Here is a 19,476-nt window from a genome sequence, read left to right on the forward strand (position 1 = left end):
ATCTTAGAAACAAAGCAGGTTAATTTTGGAAGTCTCACAAAATTACTTGGCCTTTTAAGACTTCGGTTTTCTCACCTGTAAATGTCTCCTGTAAAGTCTCGTAGTTACTAATGTTAAGGCAAACATTTGGGGCTCAATTATTACCCCCATACAAGACAAGATTAAAAGCATCAACTTATATTCATTCTCAACACCTGCATTAAATAAGTATACTTCAGAGAACCCTATAAATAAATAATTGTCCTGGATTCCATTGCCCTTTGGTAAAAGCCAGTAAGAGAGGTATCACAGTTTTTGTTTGTTTGTTTTCTTTTGTTTGCCTTAGGTGTAAATTAGATTGTGGGAGGAGAAATTCATGTAACCTGCAGGGGGCACTAAGGTTCTTTTAGAGAACAAATTGTGTTAGTGGGCATGAGAGGTACCTGTTACCCCAAATGTAATGAGCAAATGAGACAGAAGAGAGATACATCTTCATTTATCATTCCTCATATGGTGGGATGACTCCCTACCTTCTATCTCAAGTAGACAGCCTAGATAGCAATCAAGGAATATAAAAGATAAAACTACTCAGATAGCAGAGAGAAAGAAAATCCAAAAAGAGAAACTTCTTTCTAGAGATTTGATAAATGAGCCCTAGTTAACTAATAGCTTCAGAATTTGCTGTTTTGTCAGTCTTATGAAACCCAAGGAGAAAAGGTTCAGAGCTCCTGATTATTAGCAGAACGGAAAAATTTAGGGCTCTAGTTCTTTCTTTATAGGAAAAGGTCAAAAGGGTATCACAGATGGAAGACTCAAATAAATGTCTTATCTGGCAAGATAGCTTCTCAGGAAGAAAGAAATCAGATTTAAAAAGGTGCCCAGAAGTGCACTGACATCTGTATACCATTTAACAATCTGTAAAGTCCCATTGTATAGACTCATGATGACTATTTCATATTTGAAAGTCTAGAGAGAGGGCTAAGTCACATAGCAAATTTTAGAAAGGAGTCTTTAATGGAAATACTGATTTCTAATGATTCTAACAGATCACTGGGCTGCTGTGTCAAGCTAGTGTGTTTTGGGGGACTTACTCACAATGGAAAAATTCTGCTAAAAGCCCAGGCAATGTCGGTTTATGTTTTAAAATAAAAATCAAATGGCAGATATTCACAAAGCAAAATAAGAAAAATGTCTTATCACATGCTTTGCAGTTCCAAGAAGCTAACAGGAGTTTTCACAACATTGTAGAGCCAACACAAATGGCTAATCTTAACAGTACGCTAAATTGGCAGTCATGTCATCTGCCTGATCAACAATATGCCATACTGTTTGAAATGTATCCTGTTACAACTCCTTTGAGTGACGGTACCGTTTTCAGTAGATCCCTGTCAGAAAGTAAGTAGAATCTAGTAATGAAAGTTCATAGAAGGAGAGCAATGTATGCTTTTCTCTTCCCCTCTCCCCTGCCAAAGGAAAACAATTCATTACTGGCTATATTTCAAAGCCCTAAAGCCAAAGGGAATCTGGAGTCAAAACAGGAAGAACAAGTTTGGGTGTGAGCTCCACCCGGAAGCTTCAGGTCTCAGGATGAGACGTAATGATGTCATGAGTGTTTTGAGGGGCTTTGAAGTCAAACCATGGGTTGACATTCAGCTCTGTCCCTGAGAAGTACTCAGCCTATGTAAATTTATTTTCAAATCTAAGAAATAGGGGTAAAGTTTTAACCCTGCAAGTAGACATGAGCATCAAAATTAACACATAATAAATGTACATTACAGCACATAGTAAATCCTCATGAATTATTGGGTAATGTTCAGTGTTCATGATGCTTGATGCAAAATGTGGCATAGAACCATGCTGAAATCCCTGAAGACAAGAGTACCCTCTTCCCAAGCCTGCCAGAAGCTAGTTCTAGCATCAGGGTGGAGCTTCTTTTTTTTTACTTTTTTTAATTTATTTTATTTATTTATTCCCTTTTGTTGCCCTTGTTGTTTTATTGTTGTAGTTATTATTGTTGTTGTCGTTGTTGGATAGGACAGAGAGAAATGGAGAGAGGAGGGGAAGGCAGAGGAGGAGAGAAAGATAGACACCTGCAGACCTGCTTCACCACCTGTGAAGCGACTCCCCTGCAGGTGAGGAGCCAGGGTTCGAACCGGGATAGGGTGGAGCTTCTTATCCAGCAGACCAAGGACACTGACAGTAAACATTTTGCCTCTGAGTGTCACTTTAAGTTCCCAAGTGTAAAGATTTACTGTACTTTGATTTGTAAGAATTCTCCAAGATCAAAGTTGGAGTCTGAATGCTAGTTGTCAAATAAACAAATCATTGTGGAAATATAAAGGCAAAGCAATTCATGTTGCCTTAGGAATAGCTCATTTGCACAATCTAATATGCTATTACATTGACATATTTCCTCATTTCATCTATTAAATCTTTCATTTTAGTAAAACTAGTTTGTCACAACCAAATGCAACAATTATGTACACTTATGGACACATTGAATGTGTATAGTCTGCCTGTGGTGTTTAACAAATGCTGAATCTGATTTGAAAAGAAAAGGAAATTAAAATCCAGATATGAACAACAGTTCTGCATTTCAAATATCTGTGTGTGTGTGTGTGTGTGTGTGTGTGTGTGTGTGTGTGTGTGTGTGCGTGCGCGCGCGCGCACACACACACACACGCAAAATTTACAGTTGAAAAATCTATAGCAACTCCACAATGGTTTGAAATACCCCCAAGTGAACTGTAGTGTATAAACAGGCACAACTTGTCAGATTTTATATAGGAGCTAGGGATTGACTTTCCTGTTCCTTCTCATTCTAATCTTTCATTCAGGACATATTGTCTATTCTATTTTGCTTTACCTGAATTTAGCCTGGGAAAAAAAATGTTTATGTAAAGTGTGACCTCTCACTGGATCTCTCAGCAGTTTGTTTGTGGTATAGATTTGAGTGTACTAGTTCAAACGTCTCTGCTCACTGTGGATAAAGACCTTGAAGAGTTCTTCAGGCTCTACTAGGCCCAGAAAAAAGTCCATTGAGAATGTCAGCCTTTTCTTTCCTGCCAAATTCTTCTCTTATTATTATTTTTTTATTAGTCTGATAAACTCCAGGTTTATTGGAAAAAAAAAAAAACTAACTTCCTTTCATGGGAGGTTTGAATGTGGGAGAGTTAAATTTATGACGTAGAGCCATTATCTCTAGCAGTTAGACCGGGATGACCTCTTTTTCTTGCTGGGTTTCTACTGGAAATAGTACCACTTTTCAAAGACAGCCATAGCCACTCAATCAATTTCTACTCCCCTCCTATCTCGAATCTCAATATGGATATCTTTTGATAAATGTTAATCTTTAAAATTGGTATTTCAGGTGATTTGATCATCACTTGGTGAATGCTAAGAAAGTAAGGAAATGCAACTTTGCTGAGGGAGAAAGAGGGATGGGAGGAAAGAAGGAAGGAAGGGAGGGAAGGAGGAAGGGAGAAAGGAGGGAGGGAGGAAAAAAAAATGGAAAGAAAAGCCATAGCACTATGAGTTCTGACTAATGCTGTGTCTAGTGGGATGCCTAAAAGTGTTTAAACTTAATTTTCACATATTGCTCAAGTAAGCAAAACGAAAACCATTTAATTTTTCTTATAATCTCAGACATGATTTCCTTGCAATGTACTACACAACCTGTATTGATTACTCTGCCAGTGAGATATGCATTTAATAAACATGTATTCCAAAGTGAAGTATAAAATCAAAGTTTAAATTGCTATTTTTGAAAGCCACTTTTATCCCTAGTGTGTCAAAACAAAATGTTAACTGAGAGTGAGGTAGGGGAGAATGACTTATGTTTCAAATACTTCTTGGAAAGTCGTTCATAACAAGCATTCACATGATGAACAAGGCAAAAATAGGCAGTGGAGAACCAGCAAATAAATTCTGGTTTTCAAAACACATTGGCTTTAAAGATGTCGTCCCTGAAAACATTTAGTAGTAGAAAAGGCCATAGCCTGAAATTATAAAAGTAAATTCAATGTTTATGCTTCTGAAAAAGAAGTGGAAATTTTCAGTGTTGCTTTCAAATTGCTGAATTGATGTTAAAAATTAATTATTGTCCCACTAAATGTGCCATTTATATGCATGTAATTAAAATTAGATTATAAGCTCTGAGCATTATTTACAAAGGGCACTATTTACATACAAGAGCAAATTACTTTCCCAAATTTAAAAAGCCAGTTTCTGAAGCATTAAGTATCCCCCAAAGCAGTATATCCAACTATGCAAAAAATTTTGCACATTTTAATGTTCTTCAGAAGAGGTCTACAAGAAAAGAAACTATAACTGTATGAAGCGGTAAATAGAAGGAGTGATTAAAAAGAAAAGCGAATTATATTTTTAGTGGTGAGTGTACTGTTGTTTTTGATTTGTTATTTGCCTTAATCTGGCATGCTATTTCACCCTTCACGACACACATCAATACCTTCTTTATGTCTGGCTATTACCACTCATTTAAAAATCTATTTTACATGATTCTTTCAGCCAAAAATGGACCATAATAACACAAAATACAGCATGTGCTTCATAAATTCTGTAAGAATCAATACTTTGGCTGCAAATTTGTCAGTCTCTCAAAGTTATGCATCATTAAACTTTACTGTTATTACAGTGGACTCTTCTTCAAAGTTCAGTACCTAGCTCATATTGGAAAAACACTTTCAGAGTCAGGAAAGGTTGAGAGAAGCAAAGCCTGCTTGTAGTGGCATATATACCTTTAGATGAAGCTTAATTTGCAAAATGCAAATAGAGCAAAAATTATTTTGCTTGCTTATGGGTGGGTAGCGTATACAATTCAGGTTATAGTTATCTAAAGATCGTATATCTGGCTTCCAAACAAATTTGGAAAAATGAACACTATTCTTCTACAAACTGGTTTCCACTTTTCTTCTAACACCCTGACAATGACAGCAGGCAGGTTAAGAAAGAAGTGACACCTGAAATCCTCCTCTCATTTTATGCTACTCCCTGGATTAACTTGTAATGAGAGCATTCAGTGTCTTTTGTTTTTACCCTGTGTGAGAGGTCCTCTGTGACTGTCATAATGACTGGTCTGTGTAGACACCTCATCAGCCACACCTATAGGGATTCTGTTGACTGTAATCATGTGACACCTACCAACAGTCTCATCAGTATCAAAAACAAATATTGGTGAAGTTCCCTCTGTGAATTGTGTCCTTCTGGCCTCTCTAGAATCATTTGTCAAGATCTCACTTTTCTTATACCTGCAATGAAGCATTTAGAATTCTTACCCAGAACAGACTGAGTTGTCACTGTTTGGGTTTAAGGCTGCGGCTCCTATAGTTCCCTGCACTGGCTTCACCCTTTCCTCTCTAAACAAGTACTTTTTTTTTTTTTTTTTTTTTTTGTCTCAGGGTATTTCTCACCTACTCTGAGAAATCTCTGATCATATTACATTAAGATTACTGCTCCCTTATTCTAGTGAGCACCCGCCCCTATGTTGACCTACTTATATTTAGTGAAATTGCCTTTTACTTGGCTTCTCTATAATAATGATAATTTTATTAGAAACTACATTTGCTAGTGTACTTTCTTGCCCATCCAGTGCCTGGCATGGAGTAGGCACTTAAAAAAATGAATTAACAAAGTGATGAAGAGGGATAAATACAGGAAATTTCAAAGAAGATATACATGGATTTTTTTTTTCAATATGAACACAGAAAAGCAGAGTGAATATGAAAAGGACCATAGCACTGAAGTTTTCTTCAGGCTAAGGTCGAACCCCAATCATAGCTACAGCAAAGCAGTACACTTACACTATCCAAGTAAACTATTTCTACAGCCTAGCATAGATTTTTTTTCTTTAAGAAGAGAAGAAAAAATAATTTTTGTGACAAAACCCCTAAGTCATTTCTCAAATTCATCTTTCATAGTCTACATGCAAAAGGAAAAAAAATCTGGCCATTTGAATGAAAGGATTATATGAAGTCATAACACCTTTCATGACCATGTTTATACGTTTCTATAGCTGAAATGTATCTCCCACTGATTTGTTGACAAAGCCTCAAGGTTACATTGCAACATGAGAGTTTGTAGTGCAAAGATTCTCTTATAGTCACTCATTAATCCAGGCTTTCAGCTCCTCATAAATATATTCAAGTTTGCCCTAAGCTCTTAAGATTTGTTCTTGGAAAATAGAGAAGTTCATTCTCATTTCTTAAATGAGATGATATAGCTAGGGTGATAGCTCACCTGGGAGCATACCTGCTTTGTGATCCAAGTGACACAGGTTCAAACCTAGATTTCTATGGCAACAGAGGAAATATTGGTATTATAGTGTCTCTGCTTCTGTCATGTTCTATCTGAAAAAAAAAGATGGCCTAGAGTGGTGAAACTATGGTAACAACAGCCAAAAATGACATAATAAATATTGAAGAAAATTCTTGAACCATTTAAAACTTTTGAAATTATATTCAGAATTGACATGATATCCATCCAGTTCACTTGATAGTGCACCCGCTTTGTCTTGCCATCACCCTGACTGCACTCGCTATGCAATCTTACCCTCACTCCTGATACCTCTGTCTTGTCTTATAAATAATTAATTAGTTAATTAATTCATGACACAGATTCAGCCATTTGAGTTAGTCATTTATAAGGAGCTGTGTGTGCCTGTTCTGAGTTAGTCCTAAATCTGGTACTAGTACAGGTTTCACTGATTCAGCCTTCCGACTCTGTACTCTCTCTTGATTTTACCACCTTCCCCTCCAATTTCTCTAGAGGTTGAAGAGTTGTCACCTGAAGATTTGTTTGCTGAAATCTAAACTGTCACAGTAAGCTTTGAAAGCAGAAATTCTTGAGCTTGAACCTCTCCCCACCATTAGCTTCCCAGAGTGTCCTATTCATTATTTGTGAAGAGAGAATTAATAACCAGTAATACTTTAAAATCTCTTGATGATAAGTGCTAATTAATATAAAATTAATGGTATATGTATGCTGTTCTGATCTTGATGAAAGAAAAAAAAACTCTTTTAAGTAGGTAACTGATTCATGTCTGTGCAGTTGATAAAATACTGTGAAGAACTGGTATCATATAGAGTTCAATAACACTCTAGTACATCAGAGTAGATGGTCTGTACCCCAAAGAATGTGCTTTTTAAAACACGCCTACCACACAGTTTTACACTTGCTCAGAATTTAATATGCATCTTTAAACTGAATAGATCTGATAAGAACAAGAGGTAAACATGAAAGATTGATAGAAATGCCCTCCTAAAGTTTAGTGTTTTATTACTGTTAAGTAACAATTTTCAGCATTATTATCTGAGTTCACATGAGAAGATTTTAAAAGAGTCCATCAATGAAGTTACAAAAGATCTTGTAGAAAAGAAATGAGCTCTCTAAACTACTATGGTTGATCTGTCAACTGTCAAGAAGAACTTGTTATTATATTTGGTTTGACTCACCCAGTCTGTCATGCACAGCTCTTCAAACTGTACACTTCACAAGTGTACTAATAAAATAAACACCTTTAATAAACACTAATAAAATAAACACCTTTAATATTTTTACTTTCATATTTATCCTACTTTTGGACCCACAAGTAAGTTTGTATACTTATCATCATGATTATCATTTAGCAATGGCAGCCAGATATCTTGCTCTTAAAAAATCAGACTGCTATAGCTGTTTTTCAACAAAAGAAGTTCAGTGCGTTGAAAAGACATTTATTTTTTTTAATTTGCACAGAGACTTTCTAGAGATATACAGCTGCCCTATCTCCACAAAACCTAATAGAGCTGAGAATGAAATAGGGTGTTAATAACTTCTTGGTAAATGAACAAGTGGATAAACAAAACACTTCAAAGAGTATGGGTATCGTAAAAGGATTATGATGACAGAGGCCAGTATTATGAAAGATCAAGAACAAACACTAAGTTCAAAAACAACCTGAGTTCACATTTTAGTTCCAAGTCTTACTGTCTGATAAGTTTTTTTGTTGGTTTGCTTGCTTGCTTTTTTAAATTTTCTGTTTGTTACTTACTTCATCTATAAATTAATAATAATAATAACATTCACTTTCTAGGGTTCCTGGGATGGCTAAGTGAGTTAATACATATTTTTAAAACTTAAACTATTATATCTGCTCAAGTGAATCAAATTCTGTTGGCAATGTCCAAGAGAGAGAGTATGTCTCTGTTTTTAAATGTGTCTAAAACAACTTTGTATATGTAACATATATTTTTGGTTTGAATGGAGTTGATGAGAATAAGAAAGTTGTATGAATACAGTAGCACAAACGGTTAAGAGCACATGAAGTGAAGCACAAGGACTGGCTTAAGGATCCAGGTTCGAGCTCCCAGCTCCCCGCCCCTGCAGGGGAGTGGCTTTACAGGCGGTGAAGCAGGTCTGCAGGTGTCTGTCTTTCTCTTCCTGGCCCCCCATTTCCTCCTTCTCCATTTCTCTCTGTCCTATCTAAACAATGACAACATCAATAACAACAATAATAACTACAGTAACAATAACAAATTATAATGTCATTATTGTTCAAATCAAGATGACTTAAATAAATGCTTTGGCAATGAAGTTGATAGCAGTGGAGGAGGAGGTAGCAAAGAGCAAGCACAAAAATTCAAAACTCAAAAAGTTCACAACGATTTATTTTTATTCTTTTATTGTCACCAAGGTTATTGCTGGGGTTCAGTGCCTGCACAAAGAATCCACTGCTCTCAAAATAAATAAATAAATAAACCTTTTATTTAAAAAGTATCCAAAAGTGGCTTTACACGGAACCAAATCAACATTTGTAATCATCAATATATATTTCCAGTGGCAAAGAAAATTATATTATAAATAATTTAAAATTTATTATTTTTTAAATATTTATTTATTCATTCCCTCTTGTCCTTGTTTTTTATTGTTGTAGTTATTATTATTGTAGTCGTTGTTGGATAGGAGAGAGAGAAATGGTGAGAGGCGGATAAGACGGGGAGAGAAAGACACCTGAAACCTGCTTCACCAGTGGCTTGAACCGGGATTCTTATGCAGGTCCTTGTGCTTTGCACCACCTGCTCTTAACCCGCTGCGCTACCGCCCGACTCCCCAATTTTAAAATTATTTATAAAGTAAAAGTGAAGGAACTAAAAGTAGAGAACTGAAGCCAGTTGACAAAAGGTCTTTTAGATGCAAAGCACATAAGTAAAAATATATCCTAATCCAAAATGTGGAGGGAATAGAGAGACCTCCCTAGGTAGGCACCGGTGCCTGCCTTGCCATACAGGCAACCCAGGTTTGAGTCCCAACACGCAACAAGAACACTAGGGTAGCACTAAGGAAAACTGCTGTTATTGTGTCTCTCCTTGTCTATATTTGTCTCTCTCACATCTAAAGGAAAAACACAAAAAATGAAAATCACGTGAGTATGAATGGCCTCACTGACAACAAAATAGACTAACTAATTAAATTTTTTGAGAAGTTTTAGATTGCTAAGAATAGCAATGAAAAACTCCAGTGTTTGAGGCTAGGTAGTAGCTCTGTCTGTAGAATGCAAACACTACTCTGCACAAGGGCTGGGCTTCAACCTCCAGGCCACAAGGGTGTGGAGCAGTGATGTAGGTGACTCTTCACTCTATGCCTCTCTGGAGCTCTCAATATGTAGAGAAGGAAGGAAGGAAGGAAGGAAGGAAGGAAGGAAGGAAGGAAGGAAGGAAGGAAGGAAGGAAGGAAGGAAGGAAGGAAGGAAGGAAGGAAAGGAGGGAGGAAGGAAGGGAGGGAATAATGAGAGAGAGGAAAGAAAGAAAGAAAGAAAGAAAGAAAGAAAGAAAGAAAGAAAGAAAGAAAGAAAGGGAGAATGGAAGGAAGGAAGGAAGGAAGGAAGGAAGGAAGGAAGGAAGGAAGGAAGGAAGGAAAAGAAAGGAGAAAGGAAGGAAGGAAAGAGAGAGAGAGAGAAAAAAAAAGAGAGAAATAGGGAGTCGGGTTGTAGCGCAGCGGGTTAAGCGCAGGTGGCGCAAAGCACAAGGACCGGCATAAGGATCCCGGTTCGAACCCCGGCTCCCCACCTGCAGGGGAGTCGCTTCACAGGAGGTGAAGCAGGTCTGCAGGTGTCTATATCTTTCTCTCCCCCTGTCTTCCCCTCCTCTCTCCATTTCTCTCTGTCCTATCCAACAACGACGACAACAACAATAATAACTACAACAATAAAACAACAAGGACAACAAAAGGGAATAAATAAAATAAAATATTTTTTAAAAAAAGAGAGAGAGAGAGAGAGAAATAAAAGGAAAGAAATGGCAGCTAGGTACTGTGGAGTCTTGCCGGAATCAAGTCCCAGTGCTAAACTCAGTAGCAAATAAAACAGAAATAAAAGGGAGTCGGGCGGTAGTGCAGCAAGTGGCGCAAAGCACAAGAACCGAGTAAGGATCCAGGTTCAAGCCCCCAGGTCCCCACCTGCAGGGGAGCCACTTCACAGGCCATGAAGCAGGTCTGTAGGTGTCCATCTGTCTCTCCCCCTCTCTGTCTTCCCCTCCTCTCTCCATTTCTCTCTGTCCTAACAACGATGACATCAATAACAACAATAATAACTACAACAACAATAAAAAAGACAAGGGCAACAAAAGGGAAAATAAATAAATAAAATTTAAAAATAGTAATAAAAAGCAGTAGTTTTTACTGTGTATAAATTCTCATTTATATTTGCAAATATTTACTGTAATAATTTTTTCATTTAATAACTAAGAGTTACACTCAGAATGTGCATATACTAAAGTGCAGTAAATATACTAAAAATAACAAGTTTTGAGAAGTGAATTTTTTAATTTTTTTAAAAAAATTTTTTTATTTATTTTCCCTTTTGTTGTCCTTGTTGTTTCTTTGTTGTTGTAGTTATTATTGTTGTTGTTATTGATGTCATCATTGTTAGCTAGGACACAGAAATGGAGAGAGGAGGGGGAGACAGAGTGGGAGAGAAAGATAGACACCTGCAGACCTGCTTCACCGCCTGTGAAGCAACTCCCCTACAGGGGGCACGAACCTGGATTCTTACTCAGGTCCTTGAGTTTCTCGCCACGTGTGCTTAACCCATTGGCTACAACCCAACTCCTGAGGAGTGAATTTTTTTTCTAGCTCAAACTATTCTCTGTACATTCAAATTTTTATATGGCACATATATGTAAACACATTTTATCTATTTCCACCTAGATCTAAATATTGATTGTCAGCCAGAAAATACAATTCAATGTATTACATTTTTGTTATTTCCTAGTAGATAGTTCTATTTTTAATTATTTGTATTTTAACTAATAAAATTTTGGTTTTCTGTGAATATATTATGTTACAGTTTTTAAGAAATATTTTGAATATTGTAAATATCCTTATACCTATTATCTGCTTAAAGAAGTCTCAGAGAATGGCTTTCCCCCCATATTTTGGGTTAATTTCCTGAAACTATGGGGTAATTGCACAGATATTTAATTATTAAATTAAAAACCTGTCCTTAATATTACTCCCATATAAATATTCAATACATATCTGTAATCCTAGAAAAATTTCATTACTCACTCTTTTAGCTCAGTCGTTGAGTGAATCAGTCACCAAATATTTCTGTATTCCTTCATTACCAAAGCAAAATTTTAATTTTTAAATTTTGATTTGCAGAAGCTCATTGTTAGGCAGATTGCATATTGTGCCCAGTGTTATGATGTGTCACATTTAGTTGTCAATATCAATAAACATTTCTCAGTGTGGCTTGTGAATGTTAAACTGTTGGCAATATTTCCTGCAATTATCTCTTTAGAAATATGACAGAGGAGGTGGGCTCATCTCACCTTCAGGTTTTAACAGACATAAAATAAAAGTTATGGCAACTTGACTTTTTGTTGTTAAACATTATCACTAATTATTATTACGCACTTGGGTTATTTTTGCATCTTGTAAAATATGTTAGAATGAACTACTCTTTGTTGGCATCATCCTGGAACTCAGGTCACTATTATTTCTGCCTTTACTCTGAGTTTTTTTAATTACTTAGAGACTAGAACGATGTCATCTGAGGTTAATTACTAACCTCCTTTGTTGGAAAACATAGCCCAGAAGAGAAAGGCGATAAGAAAGTGCAGTTTAAGGAATAGTACAATTGACTTGTTTTATTAATGAACTATTTGATATAGATGGCATTATTTTATCTACACCTTAATAACTTGCAATACAGACAGAAGTAGGACAATTGTACACTGCTAAAATATCATTCTTTTTAAAGGATTTTTTTAAATTAGTGATTTAATATTGGTTTACAAAATTAAGAGATAACAGGAGTACAATTCCACACTGTTCCCACCACCAGAGTTCTGCGTTCCCATTCCCTCCATTGGAAACTGCAGTTTGGGCCAGACGGTGGCACACCTGGTTAAGTGCACATGTCACTATGTGCAAGAACCCAGGTTCAAGCCCCCATCCCCACCTGTAGGGAGAAAGTTTCACAAGCGGTGAAACAGGGCTGCAGGTGTCTCTCTGTCTCTCTCCCTCTCTGTCTCTCGTCCTCTCTTGATCTCTCCCTGTTCTATCAAATAATATATAAACACAGAAAGAAATTGAGAGGGAGAGGAGAGATGGTGAAGGAGAGAGAAAGACATTTGCAGCACTGCTTCACCACTCCAGTTCTGAAGCTCCCACCCTGCAAGTGGGTACAGGGACTCGAACCCAGGTCCTTGTGCATAGTAATGTGTGAGTTCTACAGAGTGCACCATTGCCTGGCTCCTGTTGTTTTTTTTTTTTATTTCTTTATTGATGGATTAATGGTTTACATTCGACAGTAAATACAATAGTTTGTACATAACATTTCTCAGTTTTCCACATAACAATTCAACCTCCAATAGGTCCTCTGTCATCCTTTTTGGACCTGTATTCTCCCCCATACCCCCACCCCAGAGTCTTTTACTTTGGTGCAGTATACCAACTCCAGTTCAGATTCTACTTGTGTTCTCTCTTCTGATCTTGATTTTCACCTTCTGCCTGAGAGTGAGATCATCCCATATTCATCCTTCTGTTTCTGACTTATTTCACTTAACATGATTTCTTCAAACTCCATCCAAGATCGGCTGAAAATGGTGAAGTCACCATTATTAATAGCTGAGTAATATTCCATTGTGTATATAGACCACAACTTGCTCAGCCACTCATCTGTTTTTGGACACCTGGGTTGCTTCCAGGTTTTGGCTAATACAAACTGTGCACATTACAGTGCACAAGGGTCCAGATTCTAGCCCCCAATCCCCACCTACAAGGGGAAAACTTTGCGACTAGTGAAGCAGGGCAGCAAGTGTCTCTCTGTCTCCCTCCTTATCACCTCAGTCCTTCTCAATTTCTGGCTGTCTCTATCAAGTAAATAAAGATTAAAATATATACTTTCTTACTCTCTTAATAATAAATATCTATTTATAAATCATATATGTGAAAGTCGTTGTTAACTGAAAAGTATAAAGCAGAAACGTAAATTGTGTTAGTAGTTCCCTTAGCTACCAAACAGAATAGAATTATATCATTCAGCATGCTATTTAACAATATTTAAAAAATATATTTCACTCCTTATGGTTTAATGAAAGAGATATATTGAGGTAGAGATAGAGATGGCGATAGAAAGAAACTAAAGCATCCCTCAGCTCTGGCTTATAATGGAGCATGGGGCTGAACCTAGGACTTTGGAGCCTCAGATGAAAGCCTCTTTGCATAACTGTTATGCTATCTCTTTCACCCTTGACATTATTTTTTTAAAGATTTGTCTTATTTGTTAAATATTGGAGAGTGTTTCACAGGAGACAGAGAGAGAGAGAGGAGGCTCTAGTAAACAGGGTGCCTAGGAAAGACCTGGGAACTTCAGGCAAGTAAGGCCAATGTCCACTGGTTGAATTACTGATTTATGAGACAGTGATATCAGAGCACTGCACAGATGGGGCATAAATCCCTGGCCCTCTGGGCCTCAGCAATTAAAGTCTAGTGTGTGGGTACAACATGGAATTATACTCTGTAGTTTTACAATCTTTTAATCCACCATTAATTACAAATAAAAAAAGTCAAAATATAGCATGAAACCCCTGGAAAAAAAAACCAAAAAAGGGCAATAAATAAATAAAATCTGATACATAACCTCTGTACTAACTTTCTGACCCGTTAAAGCAGCAAGTATTCTCAGAATAGGCATATGCAGTTAAAGCATTGCAGGTCCCATTAGTAGTCATACTTGTTGATTTACAAAGCCAACAGCAAAAATTTACTTTAAATGATTTCCTGCCCGTTTTGTTTCAAAGAAGTCTATGCTTTTAGAACTGTCTTACCTTGGTCCGTCGTACTGCAGAGGTTTTGAGACAATGCATGTGTTTTCTGCTGCTTTGCAACCATCTGGCCACTTGCACTTCCCTTCAGCTACTTTCCTTCATTCCACAATGCTCCAATTTAAAAATGTTCTCTCTCTCTTTCTCTCTCTCTCTGTGTGTGTGTGTGTGTGAGAGAGAGAGAGAGAGAGAGCATGCGCGCACGTGTGCGTGTGTTTGACTTGAAAGAAAACATTTTCCCATTTGATGCAAGAACTATGTGGAGTTTAGGCCCCTGATGGAGAAGAATACATTATTAGTCTTTCTTCTTTAGTGGCCCAGATTGAAATCTCATCTAATGTTTTCCCATTAGAAAAGAGACGGGGAGAGATTTTTTCTGGGAAATGGTTTAGGTATACTAAACCAATCTATAAAGATCTATTGATTAGAAGTAGACTAGACTCAAACTTGATTTGTGTGCAGTGAAGTTCCTTTGGAAGGTGATGTGATTGGCAGGCACTGCAAAATAGGTTTGGAGCTGAAATAGTGAAAATACAGCAGGTCTTTATTGAGGTGCATTGGCAGAGTGAAGCTATAGGACACACACAATGGAAAAGAAAACTAAGGAATTTTGAGTACTGAAAAACAGCATACTCTGGGGTTTGAGTAGCATATGAACAATGAAACAAACAAAAACAGTAACAAAGATTTTACATGTAAAGAACTGTAGAGAAAAGGAATTCCAAGGTGTTTTTATAAACTTTGAAAATTGCCCTATTCCTACAAGTATGTATTGGTTGCTATTAGATTATTCCTAATTAATTCTGGTTAGTGACATGGATTTAAAATAACAGCATATAATAATGTCCTTACCCATTTAACTAGAATCAAACAAACAAAATCAAATGGTCTGAATATAGTCTTACACTGCATCATTTTAGACACTAGAAAAGGGTAAAATGATGAATAAAAAAAACTCACAACTGAAAGGTAAAATAGACATTAATATAAATGTCAAAGATAGTTTTGAAAATACAAAATCCTGTTCAAAAGTTTAAATTCATTAAGTCTTTCACTTCATAGACTTACTTAGAACTCAGTCACCATATAAGCAACATTGGAAATAATGTGTGATATTAGGTATCTTCAAGCACATTTGCCTGAAGTGATGTTTACATCTATACCAAGAAAATGTGAATCTTCTGACAGGAAGGCTGAAGGAAAAGAGACTCTAGAAAAGGGGTAACTTCTTTAAGACTAGGTGATGACTCTTTCAGGTTAAATATTATCCTTAAGATAGTTTACCTTTTTATGGAAATAGAAAATATGACCTAATGGCATTTTATTTATTCTGAACACAAGTCTTGATTCTTCTATTTGAGGAAAATTCAAACTAACTATGGTGTTTAAGCCAAGAAGCTGTATTAATAAATCATAAATTTGAAACAAGCAAATTTAAATTCAGTTTCATTTGAATTGTTTAACTTATTGCAAATGATATTCAAATATATCCCAGATATGTGCATATGTAAAATACTTCAATGGATATATATTCTAGTAAAATTGTTCATAATATTTTGAGTAGCCCAGAGACTGATCTTTGCAGAATTGCTATTAATGTATGAACATCAGGTATTGCAAATTATGATAAGCAATTGTAGTGGCATTGTTGCTCTTTTTGAAATCTGCTCATAAGTTATTCAGTTTTGTGCTTTGTAACATAGTAATGACCAGTAAGATGTGACTATTTAAATTTAGACCCATTAAAATAAGTAGGTAAAATTTAAAATTCAGCAACTTTGTACACTAGCATTTCAAGTGCCCAAAAATTGCATGTAGCTGGTTGTTAGTTTTGACAGCACAGAAAGTTCTACTGGACCCCATGACTTTTACTTTCCACTTGTTGTGTCCCTTGTTATGGTCTTTGTCACCTGTAGAATCAGGAAGGTCTACAAGTAGTCTATCCCAAATGCCAAAATTAGAATCTCTCTTCTTTGAAGTTAATGAACAGGGAGTCGGGCAGTAGCTCAGCAAGTTAAGCGCAGGTGGCGCAAAGCGCAAGGACCAGGTAAAGACCCCAGTTCAAGTGCCCGGCTCTCCACCTGCAGGGGCGTCGCTTCACAGGCGGTGAAGCAGGTCTGCAGGTGTCTTTCTCTCCCCCTCTCTGTGTCCCCCTCCTCTCTCCATTTCTCTCTGTCCTATCCAACAACAACGATATCAATAGCAACAACTACTACAACAATAAAACAAGAGCAACAAAAGGGAATAAATAAAATAAAGTTTTAAAAAAAGAAAGTTAATGAACACAAAATACTTCATGGCCCAAGGTACTCCATTAAACTAGAAAAGTTATAGCGAAATGAGTATCTGAAATATTCAGAAGTACATATTCGATTCAATGAAGTAATAAAAAATGCTTAGTAAATCTCCCTTTATCTTTTGCATTTGTATACTAGCCAAAGTAACGTTATGAAAGACAGCTCTTAACATGTAAGAATTATTTCTGAGGTGAGATCCAGGCAGTGGTACACCTGGTAAAGCACACACATCACAGTGTACGAGGACATGGGTTTAAGGCCCTGGTCTCCACCTGCAGAGGGGGGAAGCTTCACAAGAGGTGAAACAGTGCTCCAGGTCTCTCTCTTTCCATCTTCTCTCTCCTCTCTCTCTCTCTCTCTCTATCTATCTATCTATCTATATCTATATCTATCTCCTCTTCCCTCTCAATTTCTCTCTGTACCTGTCCAAAAATAAATAATTAAATAATTTTCAAAGATATTTGTAAAAAGAATTCTTTTTGAAAATCATTCAAACAAATCTTGATATAGGATGGGCTTCATTCCAATGAGAAAAGAGAGATTTTCTTCCTCTACTGCTAGAATTTTTTGCAAGATTCAGCTGAATGCTTTTAAACATGTAACATCACATAATAATATAAATCATGCTACTTAAAGAAATATCTGAGAACTGACTATCTAAAGATATCAAAGTTGGATACTGCATTGCTCTAAAAAAATTTTGTTCTTTACTTGCTCAATTTTTCCCCAGCATTTTTCACTGGTTGTAGTATTAAGTTAAAAAAACAATAACTTTACAAAGAAAATCAAAAATTCTGAAAATTCAGACTGAACCATATGACACCTTAAATAGAAGACAGATATTAAAAGCATTGTGGTTCTTTCCACTGTTGAAAGAAAGAGAGAGAGAGAGAGAGAGAGAGAGAGAGAGAGAGAGAGAGAGAGAGAAAGGAAGGAATAAGGAGAATGGAGGGGTGGAGAGGGAGGAGAGGGGAGGGAAGGGGAGGGGAGGGCAACAGAGGAGAGGGGAAAAGAGGAAGTGGGAGGGGAGGGCAGGAACATACAGACCAAGAGGGCACTGAACTGTAGCACACTTGGTTAAGTGCGCATGTTACCATGCACAAGGACCATTGTTCAAGCCCCCAGTTTCCATTCAGAGCAGGGAGGAAGTTTCACCAGTGGTCAAGAAAGTACTGCAGGTGTTTCTCTGTCTCTCTCCCTCAATCTCCCAGTCTCCTTCCACATTTTCTGTCCTATCAAAGAATACAAAGTGGCCCTTGGAAACGGTAGATTCGTCATGTAGGCCTGAGCTCCAGCAAAAATCTTGATGGCAATTAAAAAGGGTGGGGAAATTTGAAGAGTTAGAGAGAGAGATCGAAGAGTGATACTTTTTCTTCCATGGGATATATTTTTAGAAGCAGGGATCATGGATCACTGCATTTGAACTTTCTTGACCTAAGCCAGTTCTCTTTTACTAAAACTCTTAAATGATTAGAATTTCACAGAGGGTTACAGAGTTCTATACTTTTTCTCATTTTAACTTTCTCCAAATGAAATCAACCAGCTTTAAATCCTGTACACTTGATTAATCCCATATAGCTCTTCTGTCTGTCTGCACAAGTTTATTCAACAGAGTCCTAGAATATGCGCACACACACACACACACACACACACACACACATACACACACACACACACACACAAAAAAAACATAAATCATTGGATTAGACTTGTAAAGAATGATGAAAGCTAAATTCATGTATATACATGTGGTAGGACAAATGGCCCCTTTTATTATGTAACCTCAGTGAAAGCAATAAATTTGAAACAGGTTTAACTGATGATATTGTAATCCACAACAGATTTCGTAGGTGTTCTTGAATGAACGCTGGTTTTGTTCAATAATCTCTAGGATTAAATAAGAGTTAGATAACTCAAAAATCTGCAGATAATTATATTATTTTGCTATTTACCTTCTCTTTTTTGAAACCAAATAAACAGATTTAGGCTTCAGCAAATTAGACCAAAAAATATATTTTTTCATTCTGTTTATAAAAATTTAAGACCAGAGTTAAACTAAACAATTTTACTTATGTTTTTAGCTACCTAAGTTTATTGTCCATCCTCCATTGTTTATGTGAAATATTATGTAATAGGAATATGTGTATTATTTTCAGCTATATTAACAACAGCCTTTTCTTTTCAGTGATTTCTCTTATGTATGTCTCATGTTCACTTTAGGTACTGAAATTATATGAACTTTAGATTTTGGACAAAAGTCCTTTAAATTTTGAGAGAACCTATAGTCATATTTTTAGATCAGTTATAGTAATAATTTAAAATATATAATTATTATTACTGCATGACAGGAAGTGTTTTTATTCTTACCAAATTCCTCACAACAATTTTGTGAGATAGTTGCGATTATATACCTATTTTTGCAGAGAAGAAACTAAATATCAAGTCTGCAATGGTCACACAAGTGGTAAATCTGGAGTTCAAACACAAGTTGTACAATATCATGATTCATGTTTTCATACACTGTGTTAAGTTATCTATTACTGTAATAAATCACCCCAGAATTTAGTAATATAAAACAGTAAAGAGACCCCCAGTCCTCACCTCCAGGGGGAAAGCTTTGCAGGTGGTGAAGCAGTGTTGCAGGTGTCTCTCTGTCACCCCCTTCCCTCTCAACTTCTGGCTTTCTCTATCCAACAAGCAAATAAAGATAATTTAAAATAATAATAAGTAACTAAAACAGCAAATATTTACTATGTCATAGAATTTGAGTGCCTGGAATTCTAGAGAGACCTAGATGTCTATTTCTGGGTTAGGATGCCTCAGAAAGTTTTTATCAAGATGTCAGCATAAGCTAGGCTAGACCAGGATTTGAGGGT

The 19,476-nt window shown here is 36.5% G+C and overlaps 2 long non-coding RNA genes across 3 annotated transcripts in view; one reads left to right on the forward strand and one right to left on the reverse strand.

The window, feature by feature from the left end:
- The window catches only part of LOC132541434 (uncharacterized), a 403,780-nt gene that overhangs the window by 294,988 nt on the left and 89,316 nt on the right, over window positions 1-19,476 (forward strand). The window lies entirely within an intron of this gene.
- On the reverse strand, window positions 49-19,109 carry LOC107522723 (uncharacterized). The gene is made up of 3 exons (XR_009552636.1): window positions 18,968-19,109; window positions 6,235-6,344; window positions 49-88 (listed from the first exon to the last, which is right to left on the reverse strand). It is a non-coding gene; the product is annotated as an uncharacterized LOC107522723 (long non-coding RNA).

The sequence above is a fragment of the Erinaceus europaeus genome, chromosome 11 (assembly GCF_950295315.1).
Source record: "Erinaceus europaeus chromosome 11, mEriEur2.1, whole genome shotgun sequence".
Taxonomy (NCBI): Eukaryota; Metazoa; Chordata; class Mammalia; order Eulipotyphla; family Erinaceidae; genus Erinaceus; species Erinaceus europaeus.